The 21,303-nt window shown below is 44.7% G+C and overlaps 2 long non-coding RNA genes across 2 annotated transcripts; both read left to right on the top strand.

The window, feature by feature from the left end:
- Positions 1–1,506: 1,506 nt before the first annotated feature.
- On the top strand, positions 1,507–8,640 carry LOC116790791. Its single transcript, XR_004358498.1, has 4 exons — positions 1,507–1,714; positions 3,048–3,146; positions 6,687–6,801; positions 8,595–8,640. It is a non-coding gene; the product is annotated as an uncharacterized LOC116790791 (long non-coding RNA).
- Positions 8,641–10,427: 1,787 nt separating this feature from the next.
- On the top strand, positions 10,428–20,284 carry LOC116791292. Its single transcript, XR_004358678.1, has 2 exons — positions 10,428–17,143; positions 20,185–20,284. It is a non-coding gene; the product is annotated as an uncharacterized LOC116791292 (long non-coding RNA).
- Positions 20,285–21,303: the final 1,019 nt, after the last annotated feature.

Genomic DNA, 21,303 nt, shown 5'->3' with positions numbered 1-21,303 from the left:
ATTAGCAGCTTGGTGGGATATTTCAGAGCTAAGTAGGATAAATGAAAATATACTTGCATAGTAACCTTTAAATTTCACCATTATATTACAATTCCTCTGATTGGCCTCTTTCTCAGTAAAAAAAAAAATTAAAATAATTGAAAGAGCACAGAAAATACCAGAAACATGTAAGTAGGATAAAGAGACTTTCTGCCTCACCATATTTGCATGTTTACTTCGATTTATGTTAAGTTAAATTCAACTCTCTTCATCCCTGGGTTTAGATGCAACAGGATTTTTAAAGTCCTACGAAGCTGCACATTTCCAAAAGACAAAAGCTCCCCCTAATACTGGAGAATTTGACTGTCACTTGCTGGCAGAGACACGAAGACTCTCAAAATTATTATGGAATTGAGTTTTTCCTGTGTCCTCTAAGAATTCTGCTGTCAAATCCCAGAGAAGGGAGTGTTGGCAGGACTTACTCACTCTGCCACTTCTCCATCTCCCCTCCCTACACCTCCAAGTTATTCCTGTCAAACACCAGCTCCTCCAGGCTCATAAAATGCTCCTCCAAGTGTACATTTTACTTTTTAATTTTACCAGAATGCATTAAATTTTAAGCAGTTTAACACATAATCTTGGGGACATACTCCTCCCCTCTCGTGCCTTGCACTGATGTTCCTTATTTTTCTGCCCTGATCTTATTTCTGGTCACCAGGAGCTGCTGTAGAGTCTCAGTGCTGACAGAAAAACCAAGGAGATCTTTCATGGAAAACCAATTCTTCCATATCCTTTTATCCATGTGCATTTTTGGACAGTGCCTGGCAGACCATTCAGAAATGGTTTGATTTTACCTTTCATCGTTTGATTTTACCTTTCATCTTCCAGTTCATGGTTTAAACCATAGGAGGTGACGTTCCAGCCTTGTCCTCGAGGTGGGATCATGTCCTTTCCAATCCTCTGGAGTGGGGGAAGTCCCAGCTCACCCCTGAGGGGGTGAGGAGGAAAGAGCAGAAGGTGGTGAGGGCTGGCAGAGGCTGGGGATGGACAATCAAGGATGAGCTGAGTTAGGCCTGGCTTATTTCAGCCTCTTCCTGCAATCCTGAGTTGTGACATCGTTGTGTGGAGAAGAGAAGGCTCCAGGGAGACCTCAGAGCCCCTTCCAGTGCCTAAAGGGGCTCCAAGAGAGCTGGAGAGGGACTTTTGGCAACGGAGTGACAGGACAAGGGGGAATGGCTTCAAACTGCCAGAGGGGGAGTTAGATGGGATATTGGGAAGGAATTCCTGGCCGTGAGGGTGGGGAGGCCCTGGCACAGGTTGCCCAGAGAAGCTGTGGCTGCCCCTGGATCCCTGGAAGTGTCTAAGGCCAGGTTGGAGCAACCTGGGCTAGTGGAAGGTGTCCCTGCCCATGGCAGGAGGTGGAATGGGGTGATCCTTAAGGTCTCTTCCAACCCAACCCATTCCATGATGACACAAGAGTGCTCCTTACAGCTGGGAAGGCATTTTAAGTACCTTCTATTTGTGAGGCTGTTCTTGAATTTTGGCAGTGGGCCTGGTTATTCCAGCAGGCAAATGAAAAGGTCCAGCTGGTTTTTTTTCATGTATTTGTTCCCATCCCTTTGGTTGTTAAATGGTGTCAGCAGCTTCTCAGGCATGGCTGCTGCACTTTTGTTATTTGAAAAGGGGGAAAACATAACAGCAGCTTCAGGATCTCCTGGTCCCTTCCCCTCAGCAGGTGTGTAACTCCCCGAGCTGGTCACAAACTAAACGGTATTAAAAATCAGGAGCTGGTTTTGAAAGATTTGGCAGCATGGTTCTATTTTTTGCTTGGTTATTTGCTTGGTTTTAATTAATAGTTGCATTTTTGAAAGGGGAGAACGAACAGTCTTGAATTGTTTTGACTGTTAAGGGTGCAAAGTGGTCAAACAGTGTAAACTGAGCTGTTTTGTGGAAGTGACTCACAACTTTTTGGGATTTCTGACCTCAGAGCAGTTCTATGTATTTAGCAAAAGAGATACATTTGACCTAAATTAATACACATATATCACATATCTACATTTTCCTGCAAATCTCTGTGTCGAACCAAGCTGACCAAGTCCAGGAGGTGATGGTTTTACAACCTGACTTTCACTTTCCTTCTGTGGTTATTTCTGTTTTGTTTGCTTTGCAAACATGTCCATCTGTAATTGTAACATCTGATGATAAATATAACTAAAACTGCTTCTTCAGCTTCATATCAGGTTTTTGTTGAATGCACAGAAAGTGCCTTTACCATCTACATCCCTGACAGGGTTATTAATGGAGGGAAGAATTTGTGTGGAACAAGCTTTGGCTTTTCCTCATTATTGCCCCACAGGAATTGTTACCACAAATGGGCAACAGAAAAGATATTAAACATCAGAAAATTCAATGTGAAGGGATAGCTCAGGTTTTTAAACTTGCACATTGCAAAGTCTAAAAATACTCAAGAGCAGGTTTTTCCTGACTGGAAAGGGAAGAAACTTTTCCATCTGACTTTTCATAGACAAGGTCAAATGCTTATAATAGAAAATGAACATAAATTTTAAACCAGTTTGGAAATTGGAAAGATTGATTTTTTTTTTTAATGCATATGGCAATTTCTTGGCATAAAGAAGCCAACAGCTCTAAATATGCACTGCTAGAAATGGGGTACAGTATTTTCTTGTAATGGTATTTCCAGCAACTGCAAAATGAAAGCAGAGTGGTATATGGAATTTAAATCCAGAGGTGTTATTAGACTTTTCAAATGAAATTATGGCTGAATAAAACTCCTGCAATTCCACCTTAGGACATTTACCTGCGTCATTTAAATATTCTTACTTTTGTGAAAAAAAAAAATTATAATTGTCTACATAAGGTTATTTTTATTTGTTTTTCTTTTTAAATCCCTATGGGTCTCTGACGAGTTTCTGGTTGTTACCTTTAGGTTTCTCTCATCAGAAATGCTGGAATTTGCCTGAGTTTATGCTGTGTTATGCCTACCTAGTTTCTTTATGATTTATAAGAGAGGAGTGAATTGCTTTTTTTCTTTTCTCTGCTTGCTGAAGCTCCCCTGGCTGCCTCCTGCTCCTCTGCAGCCTGATGTGGAACAGGAACATGTGCTTGGGCTGCTTTGCACAAATGAGATGGAACCCTGGAAAATCCAGGTGGGAAATGAGCAATGTAAATGCACAGAGAGCCATTTGCACGGGCTTACAGGCAGTACTGAGTCCTGTGTGTTAGACTGGGTTTGAGCTGATTTAGAAAATAAAAGTGGTGACAGTTGGTGCCAAGAGACTTTTGCTGTTGTTCACAAATAATTGTAACTGTGGAGCTGATTTAGACCCATAACTGTGGACACAGAGAGAGCCTTTTTGTGTCCTTGGAATTTTTATGGTCTTTTAAGGTCAGAAGGGGCTGGAATAGGAACCAAAAGCTCTTACAGTGATGTTCTGACATTTTTATCAGACACAAATATACCAGGCAGTGGGTTCAGCCCCAACACTGCCAGAGCTCCAGGAGTGTTTGGACAACGCCCTGAGGGACAAGATGGGATTGTTGGGGTGTCTGTGCAGGGCCTGGAGTTGGACTGGAGGGTCCTTGTGGGTCCCTTCCAGCTCAGGGGATTTTATGATTCAGTTCCTCCTATTAATGCACTGTATATAATCCATATTATCTACAGTTCATTGCTGTTCTGCTTCCTGATGTCTCCTAACAGAGAAAATCAGCTGCTCTCAGTCCCAGCCAACTGCAAACAGGTTTGCTTTATGGACAGAATCAACAACTTCCAGCTGGTTGCAGCTGGGAAAGAGCAGCATTCCCATTTCCAGTGTTTTCTGTTGTAGTTAATCCTTAGAAGTGAAAGGAGATGCACTTCTCCTGATGGAGAGCAAAACTAGAGGATAAGGGAACAGCAAAGTATGTGAGAGCCGTGTGAACCCCAGAGAGGTCCAGGGATGAGCCACGTGTTGGGGCACGATAATGTTTTAGGAACAGCATGGCTACCTGCAATCAATCAAGGAATTAAGGAAAATAAAAAAATTAACTCGCTTTTCCATCACTACAAGTGGCCCCAGTTTAATGGAGCTCCAGAGCAGATATGGAAGTGCTGCTCTTGTTGGAAATCATTTCAGATTCTGCCTTTTGTGCAGACTTTGATGCTGACAGTGGCTGAAAAGGAGATGTGAACTAGCACTGCCAGCCAGGTGAATGTTGTGTGGCTTTCAAATTGCTCTTGGTGGGGCTTGTTTGGCTTCTCCTCCTCCTTTTCTTTTGCTCCTCTCCCTGTTCTGAAGTGAACTGTATGGGGTGCAGAGATTTTAAAGGGGTTATTGATATTCAGATGTTTGTTCTGCTTAGCAAACCGAGCAGGTTTGTCTTCCCCACCCTGCTGGGAGAGCTCACTGGAAAGAGTGATGTCCAGGAGATGGAAGTTAGGAGTTGGATTTGATGATCCTTGTGGGTCCCTTCCAACTCAGCATATGTTGTGATTCTGTGATCCTGGGAAGTTAAAGTCTTCTTCACGTTATAAGGGAAGGTTCCTTTTCCCTTTCCTTTTCCCTTTCCTTTTCCCTTTCCTTTTCCCTTTCCTTTTTCCTTTCCTTTTCCCTTTCCTTTTCCCTTTCCTTTTCCCTTTCCTTTTTCCTTTCCTTTTTCCTTTCCTTTTCTCTTTCCTTTTCCCTTTCCTTTCCCTTTTCTTTCCCTTCCCTTTTCCCCTTCCCCTTTCCCTCCCTTCCCCTTCCCCTTCCCCTTTCCCTTCCCCTTCCCCTTCCCCTTCCCTTCCCCTTCCCCTTCCCTTCCCTTTCCCCTTCCCTTTCCCTTTCCTTTTCCCTTTCCTTCCCTTTCCTTCCCTTTCCTTCCCTTTCCTTCCCCTTTCTCCTTTCCCTTTCCCTTTCCCTTTCCCTTCCCTTTCCCTTTCCCCTTTCCCTTTCCCTTTTCCCTTTCCCTTCCCTTTCCCATCCCTTTCCCATCCCTTTCCCTCTCTCTTCCCCTTTCCCTTTCCCTTTCCCTTTCCCTTTCCCTTTCCCCTTCCCCTTCCCCTTCCCCTTCCCCTTCCCCTTCCCCTTTCCTTTCCCTCCCCCTCTCCCTCTCCCTTCCCCTTTCCCCTTCCCTTTTCCCCTTCCCTTTCCCTTTCCCCTTCCCCTTCCCCTTCCCCTTCCCCTTCCCCTTTCCCTTTCCCCTTTCCCCCTCTCCCTTTCCCTTTCCCACAGTGTCCCCTCAGTTGTTCCCCTGCCCCAGCTCCCCCCCCGCTCTCCTCCATCCCTTCTCAGAGCTCTGCCCTGTGAAGTCCCCCTCCCTCCCCGTGGTCCCCGCCTGCTCTCCCGGTGAGCTGTGCCCTTCCCTCGCTCCAGGTGTGCCCTGTCCCGCCCTGGTTGTCGCTCCAGAGGTGCTGGAGCTCCGTGACCGCACATGGAGCTGCAGCTCCTCCAGGCAGGTGGCCCTTTGCCCTGTTCTGTGGCTCCTCCAGCCTCTCCTGCTCCTGCTGCTCTGCATCCTTTTGATCTGGGAGTGCCTGCAGGGAGAGCTGTGGTGGCTGCAGCCCCTGTACCCGTGCTACGGGGGTTCAGCTGGGTTGTTACATGATGTAGTTATTAGCCATTGTTAGTCAAAACATCCAATGAAACAATAATTAAGATTTGTGACATAATTGCCTTACAAAAGCCCATTGAAAAGGAGAAGCAATAATAAAGCTGAAAGAAAGAACTGCTTGTTGCTGGGACAACTGAAACTGTAGCAGCAGGTAAGACTATTGTTGATGGGCTGGAAAGCTCGAATTTAAATGTTCGCTCTGCTCTCAGCAAGTGCCACAAATGAATTTTTCTGCATGCCTGACCTTCTTTGCAATCAGATGGCGTTGGATTGTGACTTGCATGTGGCTTCATTTGCTAATGCACATCCCACTGTTGGTAATGCCTGACTGAGTGATGCTTCACTGCCCTTCTCAGGCTCCTGTTCGCGTGAAACACTCGCTAAGATGATCTGAGCTCCTCTGTTGCTGGATGAGTCCATGTGCAACTGGGCTACTTTCAATTATAGAACAGTGAAAGCTTTGAATTCCCGCTCCAGACTAGTTATTAACGTGGGCATCACACTGTGATAAAACCACATTTTTAATCTTACAGTACTTAAGGTACATAAAGCACCTCTGCTGCTTGAGATTTACTGGCTTCCCACTGCTCAGGTTCACTTTGTCAGCAGAGAGGAAAGTCTGCTTTGAGTTCTCAGGTAAAATGGAGAGAGCTGGACGAAACAGTTGTTCAAAGGCCTTCTGTGGGCAGGGGGAAAATTGCAGAGCAAGTACAAATTGCCTGCTCTGCTTAATTAAAAGAAACAAAAAAAAAAAAAAGAAAAACAACCCCTGCCCCTCAAACCTCCAAAACATATGGGAATTGTGGAAACGTCGGGAATAGTTAAGGAATTATTAAGTCTTATCTCTTCACCAGTTAAGGTTATCTGTGGTTGCTGTGGGTGGTATTTAGATCTTAACTGCAAATTCTTTCCCAGGAAATATAGGAAGAGAAATAGTGCTTAAGTCCCAGAATAGCATAGTCTGGGTTTGGGAGAGCTGAGCTGAGCTCAGGCATCCTCAACTCAGCCTGGAAAACTTGTGTTTCAGATAATCCAACTTGTGCTTGAGCTGTTAAACCTCTTTTTGCTTTTCCCTTGCTCTAAAGGCTTTCTGTCCATGCTTTTATTTTTTGCTGCAGGAAGCTTGGCCTGACCTTTTGGGGGGGTTTGTGGAGCAGAACAACGAGCTGGAGCTTCACAGGGAATCAAAACCTGAACTCCTCTGCTGGCAGCAGCTCCTGGTTTTCTGTGTTGGTAAAGGGCTCTGGGAACGTGTGATTGCACTAAATTCACTGCTTCTGCTCTACTCTTGGACATTTGTGAGCACAGAGGTTAATAAACCCGGGGATAATTGGGTATTTCAGCACCAGCACCTCACTATTAAGTAATAGCTTTTTATGAAACTACGTAATTTCACCAACTCTGCCTTATTTTTTTGACATTCAGTGTTAGAGCCAGACTCTTTGCTGGTGTAAATAGGCATTAAAACTGCTTTAGTTGCTCTGGTTTACCCCAGTTGAGGCTGCTGTAGCTTTGACAGCTTCTCTTCAGTGCAGCTTAATTACTTTTACACAGGCAACAATTTTCTCTTCAGAATCCACCTGACCTTGTCAAGCAGGTTCATCTTTGACCACAGTCTGCTCCCCAAACTTCCATCTCCTTAAAAAAAAAGGTGATTATAAGCATAATTTTCTATACAGGAGTTAATTGAAGCTTTCTCTGGCTTGCACAGGAAGGATGTTTCCCAGCAGGCCATGCAGGGAGAATTGCAGAGTGGGGCATTGCAGCCAAAAGAAATGTGCTCCTGAAGCTGCTGGAATTTCAGAGTAGTGGTGCAAGAAGACATGTGATGATCTTCAAACATTTCAACTGTTTGTTGTTTTTAAATTTACATATTTAAACATATAGGGTTTTTAGGTTTTAAAATTCATATATTGTTTTATGCAAAGTGCCATCCATTTAATGAGTGGACCTGGGGGCTGTGACTGTTCTTAGTCCTACTTTGCTGTAGTAAACTGGTGTCATTCTGCTGTAGGTTTTCAGATTATTCTGGCTAAAACAGACACACCTTTTTCACTGAAAGAACCAGAAGACATGGGGCTACACCTCTCAGTTGACTTTGGAAACCCCAGTGCTGTGTTTTATTCAGCCTTGAAACAAAGCAGCTCCATTTTCCTGTGGTTTGTTTCAATCAAACTTTTCCTCAAAAAGCAGATATTTAGAAACAAGCTTTGCTTGTCTTTGGAGAAGATGCCCCTGTTTGTCTGTGCAGGGGGGCTCCCAGTGCCTGTGTTGTCCCCAAATGCTGCTGGGGCTGTGCCTCCAGTGTGTCTGTCACTGGCTGACACGTGTTACCCGTGAGGAATTCTCTCTGATTTCCAGCAGCTCCAGGAAGAGCATTTATGTGTTCATTTATCTGGCAGCCCATCTCCAGAAAGATTGGTAGTCAGGTAGAAATGTCAGCTGCGTCTCTCCCTGATAAAATTTAGATAAATAAAAACTCAGAGAAGAAACTGAAGGAGAGATTTATTGAGAAAAGACAAACTGTTAGAAATTTCCTTTGTGAAAATGCAGAATAACATCAGAAACTAATGGAGTGAAAGGTTTTCTGATGACCACGGCATGACTCCAGCTTTTCTCTTTACTAAGAGATAATGTATTCACAATATCCCATTGTCTTTCCTTTGAAGGAGTTTCAAACATGCCTGAGGAAGGCTCCTGCTGTCTGAGAACTCTGATTTCAGTGCTATGCCAAAATTATATGGGGCTGCTCTTTCAGTTGGAGGCTTTTGAACATCCAGTTTGAGAGTGCTGTGGGTGCACAGGAACAATGTGTTGGGAGATGGGAGCAGGAGCTCATATAACACCCTTGGAGAAATATCTTCTACTCTGTAGGACCCATCTGTATTCATGTAGGAAATCCCAGTTCATTTGCACGTTTTGGTATATAAAAGCTACCTAGCTTGTAAAGGACAGTTTAAAATCAAATGGATGAGATGTGCAAGAAGAAGAGGGAAAACGAGGCTTCTTTATTCCCTGTGTTGCAGAGGAGGAAGGAGGTGGGGATGGATGGAGTGACATGAGAAAACTCTGGAGAGCTCAGCTTCAAAACTGAAGTCAGGTTTCTTGAGTTTAATATTCTAATGGGCAGCTTTTGTTGGAACCGACTGTGTGTATATACACACAGATTAGGGATGTGGAGACTGCTGGGATGGGGGGGGTTCAAAGACTGAAAAAGCAGGACAGGCCTAAATTCATTCTCTAAGAACCTGCTCCTGGCAGCTCTCACAAGGTGCTAATAACAGTGCTGGGGACACAAAGCCTTTATTCTCTCTCACTAAAGCCCTAAATGGGCTGTGAGTGCCCAGCTCATTGTACAGGGGGAGGTGATGCTGCCAGGTGCTGGTGGTCCTGGGCTGGGTGTTCCTGGAGCCTGAGGTCCAGGTGAACAAGGGTGGGAGCTCATCAATGAGAAAAGACCACCCTGATGGGGGTGATGTGCATTGGGTTTGTGTGGTCAGGTTTTGGTAGTGGGGGGGGTACAGGGAGAAGCTGCCAGAAACTTCCTCCATGTCCTGCAGAGCCAATTCCAGCTGGCTCTGGATGGACCCACCACCGGCCAAGGCCGAGCCCAGCAGGAATGATGCCAATGCCTATGGAATAACACGTTTAAGAAGGGAAAAAATAAATCATTGTGCAGAGGTAATTGGGTCCAGAGAAGAGTAGAGTGGGAATATGTGAGAGGAACAGCCCTGCAGACCCCAAGGGTGGGGCAGAAGGAGGGGCAGGAGGTGCTCCAGGAGCCAGAGCTGAGGTTCCCCTGCAGCCCGTGGGAAAGCCCACGGTGAGGAGCTGTGCCTGCAGCCCAGGGAGGAGCAGTGGGGTGCAGAGACCCCCCTGCAACTCACGGAGGAGAATCGGGGTGCAGAGACCCCCCTGCAGCCCATGATGGAGCAGAGACCCACCTGCAGCTCAGGGAGAGCTATGATGGAGCAAAGACCCACCTGCAGCCCAGGGAGGAGAATCGGGGTGCAGACACCCCCCTGCAGCCCATGATGGAGCAGAGACCCCCCTGCAGCCCATGAAGGGCTGTGATGGAGCAGAGACCCCCCTGCAGCCCAGGGAGGAGCCCACAGGGAGCAGGGGGATGCCCAAAGGGGGCTGTGACCCCCTGGGAAACCCTTTCTGGAGGAGGCTTCTGGCAGGGACTGCGGCCCCTGGACAGAGGAGCCCATGTTGGAGCAGGTTTGCTGGAAGGACTTGTGGTCCTGGAGCTGTGCCTGAAGGACTGACCCCATGGAAAAGTGAGAGCAGCTCCTGGAGAACTGTTGCTGTGGGATGGACTCACGCTGGAGAAGCTGGTGAAGGACTGTCCCCCGTGGGAGGGACCCCAGGGGAGCAGGGGGAGGACTCCAACTCCTCTCCCTGAGCAGCAGCAGAACAACCTGGGATGAACTGACTGTGACCCCCATTCCCATCTCCCTGCACCACTGGGGGACAGGAGGGACAACTTGGGAAGGAGGGAGGGTGGGGGCAAGATTAGTTTTACTCCTCATTCCCCTGCTCTGACTTTGATTCGTAACAAATCCAGTTGATTTCCACACATCAAGTCTGTTTTGCCCGTGATGGTGTTTGGTGAGGGATCTCCCCTGGGCCTTATTTCAAATTATGAACCTTTGTTATATTTTTCCTGCCCTGTCCAGGTGAGAAGGGCAGTGATAGAGAGGCTTTGGTGGGTTCCTGGCATCCAGGGTCAACCCACTACACCTTTCTTCTCCCATTTTCCTTGCTGATACCTGGTGTTTTTATGCTGTTGTGCTCCTCTCGAAAAGGAAATGGTGATGCTGATGCTGCTTACCTTGGTTTCTTTTATTTTGCCAGCCACCTTTCCAGTGTTTTTGGCAGTCTGTAAGCAGTCCCTTGTGATTCTCTTGCCCTTTTGGTCACAAGTTTTGCTGGGTGCCTCCTATGAGCAAAAGTACTTTCCACCACTTGGTCTAAGTATCAGAGGCCTCTCAGCTGGCTGCAGCTCCCTGGTATTGATTTGGGAAACACTGTGATAAACATTTTGTCTTACAGAAAGGGAGCAGCTTGTCAATTATTTGCCTCATATGTGAGACAGATAAAGCTTACTCTGTGCACAGGCTTCTGAGTTGGATTTTAACTGCTTTACAGGCATTAAATTGGTATTTGCATGGCAAGTATTTAAACTAGGAATTAAGATGTGTATTTGAGCAGACACATAGCTGTGTGTCTGGGCTTTTCAGGTGGGATGTACTCCGAGGGTGAATTCAGAGCCCACTCTTTAATAGAGTGCCAGATTTTACTGACCTGTGTGAGATTTCACCTTGTTTTTCTTTTAAAGCCGCTGTTATTTTGTTATGGCTACTCCCCCACAAAACCCTGTATAGTAATGCATGAGTGTGCTTTAAACTCAGTATTTCTCTCTTATTTGAAATTCTTTTGTACTTTTCTCTGTATTTTTGAAGGGGGTTTGCATTAGGCAAGGCTTCAGGACCTCTTGGTGTAGCAGATTTGAGCATTAACTGTGCACTTTACCCCTTGAATGGATTTTATTCTCTCTGTTCTTGAGTGGCAGAAGGGAACAGGCATTTGTGCCCTGGCTGTTTTGATTCACACTCTGGTATTATTGATAAATTGAGCCAGCAAAATACACACAGATTGGCAGATTGGAGGTGCCAGGTTTGTGTCCTTTCAGGATCAGAACAAGTTACTGCACTTAAAGCTGCTGAAGGGAAAAGTAATGCCATGTGATAGACAAGGCACTTGCTCTAAAACATTGTTGGTTTTTTTTTTTTTGGTTCCAAAATATCCTGGACAGCAGTGCTCCTAAATGTTTTTGGCATCTCAGCGTTGCCAATGGCAGCCAGCCTGGAATTAGCCAGCAATTAACACTCCCTGGGGATTTGCTAATAGCTGGAAGGGGTGGGTGAAAAGGGATGCTGAGCAGGGTGGTCGGAGGGTGAGTGTCCTTCGCTGTGATCAGGCTGAGAGAGCAGCCACCAGGAAATCAGGCATTTTCCCCCTGCCTGGTGATAAAACCGAAGTGTCCTTAAGTGCTGCAATTTCCTTAGAGCCTTGGCTTTATTTTTCTTCCCGTGGTGGTGGCGGCTGGCTGTAGTTTCAGCCTGATATTGGAAGGTCTTTAAGAAAACCAGTGTTTCATGGGAAATCCCCCTTGTGACTTCCTTCTGAAATAAGAGCAGCAACGATAATAAAAAATAAAACATTTTATTTCTCTTACGTTTCATTTACTGGTATTTTGCCCAAACTAAGTTTTTTTTTGTCGGTGCTCTGGGCAAAAGCAATGATGCCAATAAACAATATCACATTTTCTCTGCTCCGGGAGTGTTCCAGGAGGCTGCTGTTGCTGACATTTTCATTCCTCAGTGGGGCTCACGGCACGTGTGTGACCTGAGAACATCCTGCCGTGCCTTCAAAGGATGATCTTCCACATCCCTCTCTGTGTGAAGGTGGGATCTCCTCTCCTGCCTTGCCAGACATCAGGTTAATAAGAGGACCGAACTAAAGATCCTCCTCGGAGGTGACTTGCTCTCCTCCTCCTCTCCCGACAGGGAGAAGGTTAACGAGCTCCTGTTGTAACCTCAGAAAGACTCTCAAAACCTTCCAAAGCTGTGGGGAAGGGCTGCAACTCAGAGCCAGACATCCTGAGTGAAGTAAATGCTCTCAAAACACTTGAGGGAGGAAAGGTTTGGGGTGGGGATGGACAGCTTGGCTTTTAAGGCTTGGACTTTCTTCTTGGCTCCCCAAAGTCTCCCTGAAGCTCAGGTACAGAGCAGCTGCTCTGCCAGGTCTGTGGATCCTGTTGGCAGCAAGTGCTTCTGTTAAATTCCTTATTTCACCTCTGACTCCACACAGGGGGATTTGGGGCTCATTTACCCTTTTTGGCAGCTTGTGTTAAATCCCCTCCTGGTCCCGGTGCTGACTGTGGTGCTCCTGACTCTGCAGCCTCGTGTTTGCCTCTCACAAATCCACTTCAGAGGAGCTGAAAGTGCCTGGAGAGAGTTTTAAGCCTGGCTACTGCAGAGTGCAGAGCTCCTCAGTTTCCTTTTTAAAGGCAGTGAAAGCTGCCATTGTGTTAAAATCAAGAGGGATGTGAATCTCCAAGTCTCGGTAAATTATTCTTGTCACTCAGTGTCTCCTCCTGCATTTGGATTTCTCTGAAGCTTATTAAAACATGTCTGAAAAATAAGAAGGGGAAGCAGCACCTCGGGTCACAGTAAATGATGTTGTTTATAGTTTGCCTGCACCAGGAAAGACAGTAAATTAATTTGAGCTCCTCACATCAGGGAGACTTCAGATGACAGTGAATCTCTGTGGGGACACCATGTGCAACCTGATTTCTAGCTTTTATCTAATTTTGAAAAGAAGGAGTGGAAATGGGTGATCTATCTCCATAAATTAGGACCTGGACAGACAAATCACCTTGGTCTGGAGAAGGAAAGAATGGTGTTTGTGGTGTGGAAGAAACGAGTTGTGTTCTTGTCTGACACAAACCTTATGTGACCTTTCACAAAGCACTAAATTAGCCCATCTTTTGTCTTCCCCTGTTTTATAGCAGCTCTAAAATGCTCATAAAGTGTATTTTTTCTTTTTTTTTTGCTAGTTTAACTTCAATTGAAGTGTTTGTGGTTTTCCAGAGCAGATCAGATTGTGTGGCATTGCCCTTCTTACCGTTCCCACTCACTCACGGTGTCATCCCATCCCAGGACAGCATTCCATAGGGCCAGCAAGTTCCCATCAGTGGGATGGGGTGGGTGCAGTTACCTGAGTGTCTTCCAGGCCCAAAGGTAGGATCCTGCCAACACCTGAAAAGTTATGATTGGTTTTTAGTCTAAACATGGCCCATGGAAACCACACAGAGAAAAGACACAGAGAGTAGGCACAAAAAATATCTGTGACTTGTCTAAAACCCACTGGTATTTTGGAGTCTGCAGGTGTCACCAGAACACTTTGTATAATGGAAAACTCTTCTTTTTACAGATTATTTTGTGAAGTAAATGAAGGACTCTGTATTTTCTTCCTTCAGTGTGCAGACAGAGCATTCCTTCTGCCAGTCCTTCTCCTGGCTTTGCGTGACCAACCTGATCTCCACCTTTCAACCTTCCTTCTGGAATTCTGAAAACTTTCCTGAGAAAATGACTGTTAGTCTTTGTAACCTTTTTTATTCCCTGGAAGAGAGTCTTAAATTGAGACTGAGTAAAGAAAGATGTTCATAAACCCTTGTCTTGGAAAGAAGAAGAATCGTGTGCTGCAATCCTTGAAAATTGCTGTATTACAGAGGACAAACCCTGGTTTATTTTATTTGTTGATGATACGTGTTTCTAGGGTTTTATTGCCTGGTTCAGACTCATTAAAGCATCTTTTGGAGGAGTCCCTTTTAAGAAGGGAGCAGGAGGGATGGAGAACAAAAGGCCCCCCCTGCCTCAAGGTGCTCTCTGACTCAAAGTGCAATTACTCATGTTAAATCCTAACTCTCCAACATTTATCTTGAAAAATGTCCCATATTTTTCTAAAATGATTAGATTGACCAAAGAAATGGAGACCTATTTTATGTGATGATACCTCGTGAAATTAAGGTTGACAGGCGATAGACTTTCTCTTGAGAGGCACTTGAGAGAGAAAAGTAATCAATGGAGAAAGTTATAGGGAAATGTTAGCATAAGAATGAGTGGTTTCAAATAGTCTGCTCATAAATTCAGGCTGGACTTCAGAAGTTTGCTCACAGATAGAGGAAATGAGGTTCTGGAATGACTTTCCAATAATAATGGAAAAAGCAATCAAGCGAGTTGTGAGAGACGAAATAAGTTTTCTGCTATAAAACTTCTCATCTCACTCATTCCCTGGGAAGTTCCTCACAGGCCTGTGTTCCTGCCCTAATGGAAATTCCCCAGGGGACAGGGCTGGCAGCGTGGCATCCTCCAAAGCCTCCTCTATTGGGAATTTTCAGAAGGAAGAGAAAGAAACTTCTCCCAAGCTTTTAGGAACCTTTATGGGTAAACAGAGGGTTGGGGTGACTCCTGGCTGGCTGCCAGATGCCCACCCAGCTGTTCCCTCACACCCCTTTCCCCAGCAAATCCCATTATTCATGTGCTGGTGGAAAAGTTTAGGGGGAATTTGTTGGTTCTTCTGCCATTGAGCCTTGAAGTGTGGAAAAAATCCCTTTATTTTTGAGGCTTTCTGACTTCACAGTCGGCATCACTAAAGACCTCCGAGAGATGTAAACAGCCACATTCCCATTTTACACATAAAAATAAACCTTGCTGGCTTGCTTGGAACTAATTTTCTAATTAATGGCCCCCTGATTTTGTTTTTTTCCTCAGAAGTTTGTTATTCCTGTGGCTAACAGTCCTTTTGTTGTTGTTAGGCTCGTTTGGGTTATTTGTCCCCGGTGAGTGCCTCTTTTGATTTAACTTTAGGCACTTGGGCAGAACAATATAGAGAGGAGAAATGAAAGTGCACAGAAAATACTCATTAAAAATATAAGTCCTTGCCTTACTTGCCAGGTGCAAGATTGCTTTTCTTTAGATTCTTTTCTCACAGCCTATTAACAGCCCCTTGTCTTTTTCTTTTTTTTTTTTTTTCCTAACCTTATATTTCTTTCCCAAAATGTGTTTAACAAGTGAAAACATTCTCCTTTAAAGGTCACACCGCTCTCAGATTGACTTGACTGTTGATTGCACTTGAGCTCCTTGCTTTAATTCATGTTAACCCCATTTGTTTTTAATTAAGCAATGTCTTTTAAGCAGAGATAGTCCATCACTGCTGGCAACAGGTGAGTTTTGCTTTTTAATATTCAGCCTTATATTTTAGTTTAACAGAGAGGAGGCTTTGAGGGTGATTTACTCAGACTAGAGATTTTTCTAAGCAGGAATGCAAATTGTCTCACAGTTTTGCAAATGTCCAATTTAACTTAATAGCTTTCAAAGTGAATTGGAATAGGAACAACTCACCTGGACACAGACCCAACTGCATATTAACATATATTAGCTTGGGATCAAGGGGGTACCAGGTGGTATTTATGTTTATTAACACTGACTCTGTCCAAAAGTAACCCTTTCAGAACCAATGGGCTGATTCCTTTCTCCTTTCCCCTTTCCCAAGCCTTCCCCTTTCCCTCTCTCTTCTCTCCCCCTCTGTCTCCTGTTCCCCTCCTTGTCCCTAATATTCACAAAATAATGGTTTGGGTTTGACAAACCAAATACAAATTTTGATATCTGGGTTATAGTGCTTAAAAAAAAATGGAAAACAAACAAAAAATCCCAAAGGAAAGGGCCACAGATTTTCAGGGTAAACTCTGGCACTGCTTTTTTCCATCAGCTTTCTTAATTTTTCTTGTTTTCTGAAGTGCATCAAAGAGGAGAACACAGAGAAAGTTGTCTGTATTGTTTGTTTCTTGTCTGTGTTAATCATTTAATGCTGATTACTTGCTTAGAGCACAATTTCTGTGCAAAGAAACCAACCAAGGAAATGTAATCCTGTCTAAAATTTGCAAGTGAAAGGGCAATGAGGGTCTTAGAAAGCATTAAAGCCTTTCAGATGATATTTGGCAGCTGAAGGCACGAGAATTCTTAAATCTTTCTCAGTTTGTAGTGATTAGTAAATATTACACGTGACTTTCTAGGAGTTTTGCTTTTCCTTTTATGCCATCTCTGTCTTCTGACAGCAGAACTGGAAATTCTGGCAGCTGTGACTGGAATGTTAAGAACTGAACGAGGTGTTTTTAGAAAGTAGGATTCATTAGCTGGTTTTGCTTGAGTTGTGTAATATCATCATTATTATAGATATACTTAGAGAATTAATTTGCTTTGCTTTTACAAGACAGAACAGAATTTCTTACATATTTATTTCTTGGTGATTAAGCAACAGTAAACCCTTTACTTCTAAGCAGGAGATTTTTCTCAAAACACCAAAATTTTTTTTATTTCATGTATTTAGTCCTTCTCCTCCCACCTTGCTGGAGTTTTTGATAATAGATTCTTGGCTTTTTCTGCTGCTTCTTGGATAAAGTAATGAAAAGGAAGCCAACAATGGTAATCAAACTGCATTATAGCAAAGCTCTGCCTTTCAGCTCCCAATTGCTGCAGAAATTGGGCCCAATTCATTCCATGTAAATGAAATTTCCTTCCTCTTTTCACAAACATGTTCCCCAAATACTGTGTATTTCTTCTCATTAATTCAGGGAAAAGCTCAACCTTGAAACTCAGCAATTGTTAGGAGTTCTCTGGGCTGCAGAAGATGGCAAAACTAGCTGAGGACACCAATAAATACAATAGCCACACACATCTTGCTGCTCCTCCTTCTAATTTCACTGCCAACAAGGAGCAGACAAAGTGAACAATAAAGGGACTTGTTAGAGCTGTTAGGAAAAAAATATCCAAAAATGCAGTGCACATGCTTTTTACTATGTGATCAAAATGGTTTTCTCTTTTTTACCTGACAGGTTTCTTGATGTTTTCTTTATTCCATGTTCTTTTTTGGGCAGGAGAAATTCATAGCCAAGTCCTGTCTGCTTACACAAAGGCTCCATTGCTCCTAACTTTGTGATGAATGGGTAAGAATTTTCTTCACTTAAAATCTTAGGGGTTTTTTTAATTTATTTTTTCCCCCTCACTTGGCACTCTGCTCAAAAAGGTGTGTCTGTTACTGTCTCTCCCAGCCACGTTTCCAGTGCTGCTGTTCTGTGCCTGTGTTTGTACATATTATGAAAAACGTGCTGGAAGCTCCTTCCAGTGTTTTTGTTGCATCCCTGTATTTCTTCTCTGCACATCTCTGCTCCCAGTTCATGGAATCACAGAATATCCTGAGCTGGAAGAGACCCACAAGGATCATCCAGTCCAACCCCTGGCCTTTCACAGACACCCCAACAATCCCACCCTGTCCCTCAGAGCGTTGTCCAAACCCTTCTGGAGCTCTGGCAGCCTTGGGGCTGTGCCCACTGCCCTGGGGAGCCTGGTCAGTGCCAACCACCCTCTGGGGGAAGAACCTTTCCCTGAGATCCAACCTGAGCCTGCCCTGGCACAGCTCCAGCCATTCCCTGGGTCCTGTCCCTGCTCACACAGAGCAGAGATCTGCTGCCCCAAAGGTGGGGATAATGAAGGTGTCCCTGCAGGAATTCTTGCCCTGTGTTCTTCAGAAAGAGCTCAGCAGAGATCTGGGAAGTAGCAGGAAAGAAACCAGATAGGAGAGGGGAGAAAATAAATCCACAAAGCAGATTTGAAAGGCAGCAAAATGCAGCTGGCTTCACTGGAGCAAAAATACCTTGAGAGAAAACCCAGCAATGAGGTATGAAACCTCCTGGGCCTGACTGAGCAGTGATTTTATTGCCTTGCATTTGGTGTGGTCACACCCAAGAGCTGCCATTCCAGACTCCACAGACATGTTAATAGAGGCAACACTATTAATGGGGTGAAATTTGTGCAAAGCCTCCCCCAAACCAAAATTCTCATCTTCTTCGGCTCCCGGTCCGCACAAGGAATGAAGGGTGGCTGATTCCCAACCTGCTGGGATGATGGTGCAAAACCTACTCGTGAATAAGGTCATCAAGCAGAGGTGCAAGTGCTGAGCTCTGCTCTGTGTGAGCAGGGTCAGGTTGGATCTCAGGCAAAGGTTCTTCCCCCAGAGGGTGGTTGGCACTGCCCAGGCTCCCCAAGGCAGTGGGCACAGCCCCAAGGCTGCCAGAGCTCCAGGAGGGTTTGGATGATCCTCTGGGGCACAGGGGGAATTGTTGGGGTGTCTGTCCCAGGGGGAGTCCCAGTGATACTCTGCTTAATTTCTGGAGGGCAGTTATGGTTAAAATAACACAGCTTTGGAGCCTGCTGGAGTGCAACTAGGATTTTACAGAATCATAGCACAGTTTGGGCTGGATGGGACCCTAAAGGTCATCTAGCCCAGAGAAGCTGTGGCTGCCCCATCCCTGGAAGTGTCCAAGGCCAGGTTGGACGGGGCTTGGAGCAACCTGGGCTGGTGGAAGGTGTCCCTGCTCATGGCAGGGGCTGGAGATGGGCTTTGAGGTCCCTTCCAACTCAAACCATTCCATGACTATGGTTCTGTGTTACTCTTTCTCACAAACCATGTGCCACATTCAAGCATTGACCTTCCATGTCAGAAATGTTTAAATTAAGGTGGTGCCCTCACTGGAACTGGCTGACAGGCACAGGGCTGGGATTTGGGGGAAGAAGCTGGCACTGAAAACCCCACTGCTTTTGTTGTGTTCAGGATTTCACTCTGAATTTCAGAATATTTCCCCCCCAATGTGTTGTGTCCCTCTGTGGGAGAAAAGGATGAAACTCGGTGCCTTTCAGATTCCTGAGGATGGTATTCAATAGAATTTATGTTTTGGAGGGGTAAAGGAGATTTCTGTTGATGAGAGAGGCTCTGTTTGAATCTAATCCCTTTCACCTGTTGAACAATTATTGATGACTTTCATTAATAGGGTTTTGTTGCTGGTGCTACCTAAAAGAGAACAATCAGTCCTGCATCAAGCTACATGTGAAAAGCCTGTCTTTATTTGCATGGTAATGAAGTACTACCTAAGGTGTTAGAAGTAGAATCAGTAGGCTAATGAGATTTTATGCAAACAATCTCAAGTAACAACCTGGTCTCACCCTTAGATAAAAGGATTTGTTGGAAGTAGGAAAATACTTTTAAGGTGTTGGGTATTTTTTAAAAAAAAAAAAAAAAGAAGATGTATTTTTGTATCAGTGCAAATTGAAACATGAAAAAGGAACTTTTTTTAAAGTAAAATATTACAGAAAATAATTCCAATCTATCTGCATGCTGTAGTAAATAAAGGCCTAATCAGGTTGTTTCCTGTGAGAAGGGGTTTAGTCTTGTGCATCAGTTTTATTCTTTTCTTTGCCACTGATACTTAGCCTTCTGGCTGAAGTTCACAGCTGGAGGCAAACCATCCTCTTTGAAATAAAAAATAAAATCAAAAAATAAAATACTAAAGCTATTGCCTACAACTCCAACTGACACACTTTGCAGTTGGGGAGAACTGACCCTAAAGTTGCCATGTTCTGGCTGAGCCAAACATGCCACAATATTTTGGGGAAAAAGTGTGGATATACTTCCTTAGCTTTGAATTGGTGCCCTTTCTTTATTCTATTTTACTTATGATTGATTCTCAAATGTTTTAAGTGCGACATTATTGCAGAAAGCACATTTTTCTGCTGTACTGGTTGGCTCCAAATTAGGATCTGCTGGAGTTTTTGGTGGGAAGAGGGAAATGAACTCTGTGTTTGCTTGGAGAGAGACAGAGAAATCTGCAGGGAACTGCTGTGGCCAAACCCTATTTGGTCACAAACCCTATTTTGGCCCAATTATGGGGCTGAGGCATAAGAAAAACATGCCTTAAATGCATATAAGGTGCTGTGAAATAAGGTACAAAAGTATGGGTTCAACTTTGTGAGGTGGTTTGAAACCTCACAAACTGTGGGTTTATCCAGCACACAGAAAAAAATACAATGTAAACTATGCAGTTTATTAAAAAGACATGACAAAAACCAGAGGCACAATCAGGAACCTCAGGCAAAACCAAAAAAATATTTAGTAAAGATAGAGCTAAATGAGTCTCTTTTTCTATTTTCCCAGCCAGCTCGAGCGTGAGAGAGAAAACCTCATTTTTATCCAGAAATCTGTGCTCCTGCCAACAATATTCATTCTCTTTGTGCAAGAAATAAACCAGTTTTCTGCAATTTTCTCAAGCTGGTTTTCTGATCAAGGAAGACAATGGGCAGAAGAGGAAAGCTTTTTGCATCCTTAAGGATGCATTTTTGCTGTCAGCTGCTCCTCCTGTAGGACTGGCAGCTCTGTTCCTCATGGGATCAGGCAGGGGCAGCTCTGGAGTGGCAGAGCTGTTGTTCAGCCTGGGAGAGAAGCACTCCCTGTCCCCAGAGTGCTCCATCCTTTTTCATGAGTGCTCAGAACTGGATGGAAGTGAAGAGTTGTGTTATCTTCAGAATCCCAGAGTGGTTTGGGTTGGAAGGGACCTTAAAGCTCATCCAGTCCCACCCCTGCCATGGGCAGGGACACCTTCCACTAGCTCAGGTTGCTCCAACCTGGCCTTGGACACTTCCAGGGATCCAGGGGCAGCCACAGCTTCTCTGGGCAACCTGTGCCAGGGCCTCCCCACCCTCACAGCCAACAATTCCTTCCCAAATATCCCATCTGACCCTGCCCTCTGGCAGTGGGAAGCCATTCCCCCTTGTCCTGTCAGTCCAAGCCCTTGTCCAGAGTCCCTCTCCAGCTCCTTTGGAGCCCCTTTAGACACTGAAAGTTCTTATAAGGTCTCCCCAGAGCCTTTTCTTCTCCAGGCTGAACAATCCCATTCTCCCAGCCTGTCCTCACAGGAGAGCTGTTCCATCCCTCTAATGATCTTTCACTAATGAGTAGATAAATGGAATGAATTTTCATTACAATCAAATTACTTCCTGCTAAAAATGCCAAGGAATCTGGTTACTTTTAAGAAAAAACCCAAACTTTGTAATTTTCCAGTTATCATTTTCTTATTATTTTTCTCCTTTTTATTTTTTACTTGCTGCTGAAACCAAGGCCCCGAAGAATTGGGCAAAACAGCATTTCGTGGCAGAGCACTTGTGAAATGTGGGACGTACCTCCTTTGAATTTCCTTGGGATGCTGCCAAGATGCTCTTTGACAGGCAGCAAGTGAAAGGAGTGTTCCTCGAGATGAGAGATGCTCCATTCCACCTC

Source organism: Chiroxiphia lanceolata, chromosome 9 (assembly GCF_009829145.1).
Source record: "Chiroxiphia lanceolata isolate bChiLan1 chromosome 9, bChiLan1.pri, whole genome shotgun sequence".
Lineage (NCBI taxonomy): Eukaryota > Metazoa > Chordata > Aves > Passeriformes > Pipridae > Chiroxiphia > Chiroxiphia lanceolata.
The sequence above is the reverse complement of the archived record's forward strand: the minus strand, read 5'-3'. Positions and strand labels throughout refer to the sequence as shown.